Source organism: Schistocerca cancellata, chromosome 2 (assembly GCF_023864275.1).
Source record: "Schistocerca cancellata isolate TAMUIC-IGC-003103 chromosome 2, iqSchCanc2.1, whole genome shotgun sequence".
NCBI classification, from domain to species: domain Eukaryota; kingdom Metazoa; phylum Arthropoda; class Insecta; order Orthoptera; family Acrididae; genus Schistocerca; species Schistocerca cancellata.
Genome location: NC_064627.1, coordinates 144,416,775 through 144,422,774, shown reverse-complemented (window position 1 = coordinate 144,422,774; position 6,000 = coordinate 144,416,775).

Sequence of the window (6,000 nt, the reverse complement as noted above, 5' to 3'; positions counted from 1 at the left end):
AAGAACTTAAACAATGGAGAGAAAACATTGAGAGATCTTTAAATCTATCTCGAGAAGATTTGTGTTCCACGCAAGGAAATGAACCGATAACAAGATCTATCAATGAAGCTACATTATTTAACAGATCAAGTACAGACAGGAACATTAATGCACACGTTCGTTTTTGCAATCAACATCAATCACAACACTATGAGGGTAGTCATAATGACTGTAATTGTAAAAGCAATACTGAGGAGAAGATGCTGTCAATTCCAGATCTACAACCCAGACAAGAAAAATGTTCATCCCGTAGTGTTTATAAGAAGTTTTAGGGGAGTATTGCCAAAAAATTGCAGTGAGTGGCAAAAGATTAGTATCGTGACCGGTTATATTCAGGGGTCAGAGCATCTGATATGATATCAACTTGGGACACATATGAAGATTTTGAACGAGCATTTTTATCCAAATACTGGTCCGAAGGAGTAAAAGAACTTTTAAGGCAGGAGATATTATACCCGGAACCTTTTTCCATTTCACGTGGGTCTTTAAAGAAATGCTTTGAGAAATATATAAACAAATCGCGGTATTGGGATAAGCCTATGTCTGTACAAGATGTGATTGGCATATTAAAAATCTCGACTTCCGGCCAGCATCAGAAACAGAATGCTGTATACACTCCTGGAAATGGAAAAAAGAACACATTGACACCGATGTGTCAGACCCACCATACTTGCTCCGGACACTGCGAGAGGGCTGTACAAGCAATGATCACACGCACGGCACAGCGGACACACCCGGAACCTTTTTCCATTTCACGTGGGTCTTTAAAGAAATGCTTTGAGAAATATATAAACAAATCGCGGTATTGGGATAAGCCTATGTCTGTACAAGATGTGATTGGCATATTAAAAATCTCGACTTCCGGCCAGCATCAGAAACAGAATGCTGTATACACTCCTGGAAATGGAAAAAAGAACACATTGACACCGATGTGTCAGACCCACCATACTTGCTCCGGACACTGCGAGAGGGCTGTACAAGCAATGATCACACGCACGGCACAGCGGACACACCAGGAACCGCGGTGTTGGCCGTCGAATGGCGCTAGCTGCGCAGCATTTGTGCACCGCCGCCGTCAGTGTCAGCCAGTTTGCCGTGGCATACGGAGCTCCATCGCAGTCTTTAACACTGGTAGCATGCCGCGACAGCGTGGACGTGAACCGTATGTGCAGTTGGCGGACTTTGAGCGAGGGCGTATAGTGGGCATGCGGGAGGCCGGGTGGACGTACCGCCGAATTGCTCAACACGTGGGGCGTGAGGTCTCCACAGTACATCGATGTTGTCGCCAGTGGTCGGCGGAAGGTGCACGTGCCCGTCGACCTGGGACCGGACCGCAGCGACGCACGGATGCACGCCAAGACCGTAGGATCCTACGCAGTGCCGTAGGGGACCGCACCGCCACTTCCCAGCAAATTAGGGACACTGTTGCTCCTGGGGTATCGGCGAGGACCATTCGCAACCGTCTCCATGAAGCTGGGCTACGGTCCCGCACACCGTTAGGCCGTCTTCCGCTCACGCCCCAACAGCGTGCAGCCCGCCTCCAGTGGTGTCGCGACAGGCGTGAATGGAGGGACGAATGGAGGCGTGTCGTCTTCGGCGATGAGAGTCGCTTCTGCCTTGGTGCCAATGATGGTCGTATGCGTGTTTGGCGCCGTGCAGGTGAGCGCCACAATCAGGACTGCATACGACCGAGGCACACAGGGCCAACACCCGGCATCATGGTGTGGGGAGCGATCTCCTACACTGGCCGTACACCACTGGTGATCGTCGACGGGACACTGAATAGTGCACGGTACATCCAAACCGTCATCGAACCCATCGTTCTACCATTCCTAGACCGGCAAGGGAACTTGCTGTTCCAACAGGACAATGCACGTCCGCATGTATCCCGTGCCACCCAACGTGCTCTAGAAGGTGTAAGTCAACTACCCTGGCCAGCAAGATCTCCGGATCTGTCCCCCATTGAGCATGTTTGGGACTGGATGAAGCGTCGTCTCACGCGGTCTGCACGTCCAGCACGAACGCTGGTCCAACTGAGGCGCCAGGTGGAAATGGCATGGCAAGCCGTTCCACAGGACTACATCCAGCATCTCTACGATCGTCTCCATGGGAGAATAGCAGCCTGCATTGCTGCGAAAGGTGGATATACACTGTACTAGTGCCGACATTGTGCATGCTCTGTTGCCTGTGTCTATGTGCCTGTGGTTCTGTCAGTGTGATCATCTGATGTATGTGACCCCAGGAATGTGTCAATAAAGTTTCCCCTTCCTGGGACAATGAATTCACGGTGTTCTTATTTCAATTTCCAGGAGTGTATTAATGAGCATGACCTTGACTCTTTCATGGCTACGCTTGACACTATAGATATGATCCAGGAAGATGAACATCGGCCAAGACAACCGGTTATGCAGAGGAGAGCGATTGAAGCGCCAAACGCAAACCGGAACGGAAACAGATTTAATAATTATTATACTAGGAATAGTCAGAGATTCAACGGAAACAGTTGCAACGAAAATGGAAATTTCAATAACAGTGCTGCGAGGGGCAGATTCAGAGACAATCGAACAGGTCGCAGATACAACCCAATGTTTGGAAATGCAAGAGATTATTAGAACCAGCAGTTTTCAAATAATAATAATGCGTACAGAAATTCTGACCCTCGATTTGAAGCAAATAACACTAACAATCATCAACAACAACCAGTCATAACAGAAGTAGTAGATGATTCAAGAAGGAACAATAATCGACATTTAAACTGAAGAGGGCCGCTTTATGCTCCGTAAAGTCGGCCGGAGAATACAAAAGGGGCGAATCTGTTTTAAACGAAAATAATTCCGTGGCAATGTTGAGATATAATGAAGGCGAATTAATGACAGATGAATTGACGAGAGACTTTGAGGCCTGTGTAGTCGAAGATAAAAGGGTGCCTGTGTCTGAGATCATCACAGAAGTGGGAGGAATTTTAACCAATGTTGTATTGGACACTACAGACGTAGTATCCGGAACTTTGTTTCGCAGAATTAGTAAAATTAAGAAAATCCCTGTCCTACCAGTACAAAATGGCCGAGTTATAGGTGCAGTGGGAGCAAAATCCCGGAACGTCAAGATACAAACGCTTATAGAGATAAAATTGGGAAATGTAGCTAAACAATGCACATTCCTTGTAGTGGAAAAGTTGTTAGTAGATTGTATTCTTGGCATTGGAACTTTGCAAGCCTGCAATTGCAAGTTGGACTTGGTAGAAGGAAAGGTGCATTTTAAAATCGAAGATCAATTTTTTACACTGATCTTACTGAGAAAGGAGGCAGTGTATGAGCGATATTTCCGTAATGCTGCTGTGCAGTTGATTTGTGCTGAAAATAATAATATGTACCGACTACCGATCAAGTCAATTCAAGTAGAAGATTTCAGACAAACAGTCGAACTGAAGATTGCTGAATCAGATTGCCTAACGGATAGTCAGAGGGAACAATTATTCAATATATTAACAGAATATGAGTCAGTTTTCGATGAAAAAAGCCCGGAATTATTAGAGGATATGTTTGTACATTACAGATTAAGCCCCATAAGACATTTTGCCGCACACACTATCCCATTCCCTGACGATTAAAACAACCAGTTCAGGAAGAGATACAAAAAATGTTAAACTGGAATCTTATTGAACCGTCGAACAGCCCACATTGTTCTCCATTGCTTGTTGTACCAAAGCCAGAAGGAAAAGTTCGATTGGTATTAGATGCAAGGGAAATTAATGAAATTATAGTACCTGTGCGCACACAGCCGGAGAACATCGATGAGTTAATACAGAAATTTCAAGATGTGTCCTATTTAACCAGTATTGATTTGAGGAGTTCGTTCTGGCAAGTCCAGTTAGACAAGGACTCAAGAAAATATACTGCTTTTATATATGGAGGGAGAAGCTATCAGTTCAAGGTCGTTCCGTTTGGTCTCAATATCAGCTCTAGAGTTTTTATTTCTGCGTTGAACTATGCCCTAGGACCAGAACTACGTAGTCGAATGACAATTTTTGTGGACGATCTATTAATTGCCTCTAAAACTTGGGAGGAACATGTACAACTTATTATAAGGATTTTTGCTGTGTTCAAACAGACTGTTATAACTGCAAATCTAAAAAGATCCCAATTTTCTCTACAGAGAATTAAATTCTTAGGACATATGATTAATGCAAAAGGCATTCTTCCAACAGAAGCGAAGATTAGTGCGATAAAACATTTTCCAACCACAAGAAACAGAAGACAACTGAACGGCTTTATAGGCTTGGCTTCATTTTTTTGTCGATTTATTAAAACTCAAGCAATGAACTCTGAAGCACTAAACCGGCTCCTGAGGAAAGATGTACCATGGCAATGGTCTAAGGATTGTGAAAAGGCTTTTTGTGAAATTAAGGATCAACTGATAAATGCTCCGTTATTATACCACCCTGATATGAATGTCGGATTCTGTTTAGCCACTGATTCATCAGATGTGGGATTAGGATCTTGTTTATTTCAAATTAGGTACATCGATGGTGTAAAAACCTTTTGTCCAATTGCATTTGCTAGCACAGTTTTATCCACCTGTGAAAGAACATATACCACTACGGAATTGGAAGCTTTAGCAGTTATTTGGTCTTTGAAAAGGTTTAATTATTATGTATATGGCTCAAGGATAGACGTTTATTGTGACCACCAATCACTAGCCTTTTTACAAACTTGTAAGTTGCTGCATCCTCGCTTGTCAAGGTGGACGCTGGCGCTGCAAGAATATCAGTTTCAAATTATTCATGTAGCCGGAAAAGAAAATATTATAGCTGATGCGTTGTCAAGATCTCCAGAAAGAATAACACCTGAACTGGATGTAAATAATAAGGCAGAATTTCCAGTGCTTCTTCTTCAAGAAAATAATTACAAGTTATATTATATTCATTTATGTAAGACAGTGGTTCAGCTTCAGAAGAAGGATCGACGATGGAATGCTATAATACGACAATTCAATCAACAAAATCCTATGGTCAGTTTGGAATACTACCGGCTTGTGAATAATATTTTATTTTTTAAATCTGGGAAGGCTGAGAATCCAAAGTAGTGTGTCTGCATACCCGAAGAATATGAAGAACGATTAATTTGGTTTACACATTTGACCTGGGGTCATGTTGGTGTTGTAAAGTGTGCTAATAAGATTAGATATTATTGTTACTTCCCAAATATAATGCGAAAAGTGCACAAAGTCATACAGAAATGTGTTCTCTGTCAAAAGGCTAAGCCGGACAACAACGGAAGTAAAATTGCGCTTCACTCAATAATACCTGAAGCACCAAGATCACTTATATCATGTGATATTTGTGGACCACTTCCTAGAGCCAGAGGTGGTGTTAAGTACATTATTGGATTCTGTGATGTGTTTACAAAATATGTTAAACTATATCCTATAAAATCAGCAACTGCAAGAGCTGCCGCAGTAAAGTTTGTGAATGACTACATTCCTGATGCAGGGATTCCAAAATCTATAATCTCTGACAATGCGAAGATATTTACTGGATATTTATGGAGAAAATTAGTATCACAACTAGGAATAAAACAGATATTTACATCTTGATATCATCCACAAGTCAAGTTGTATACATTGAAGAATCCTGGAGATACTAAACGGTATCAGATAGATTATATAATGGTAAGACAGAGATTTAGGAACCAGGTTTTAAATTGTAAGACATTTCCAGGGGCAGATGTGGACTCTGACCACAATCTGTTGGTTATGACCTGTAGATTAAAACTGAAGAAACTGCAAAAAAGTGGGAATTTAAGGAGATGGGACCTGGATAACCGGAAAAAAATGGCTCTGAGCACTATGCGACTTAACTTCTGAGGTCATCAGTCGCCTAGAACTTAGAACTAATTAAACCTAACTAACCTAAGGGCATCACACACATCCATGCCCAAGGCAGGATTCGAACCTGCGACC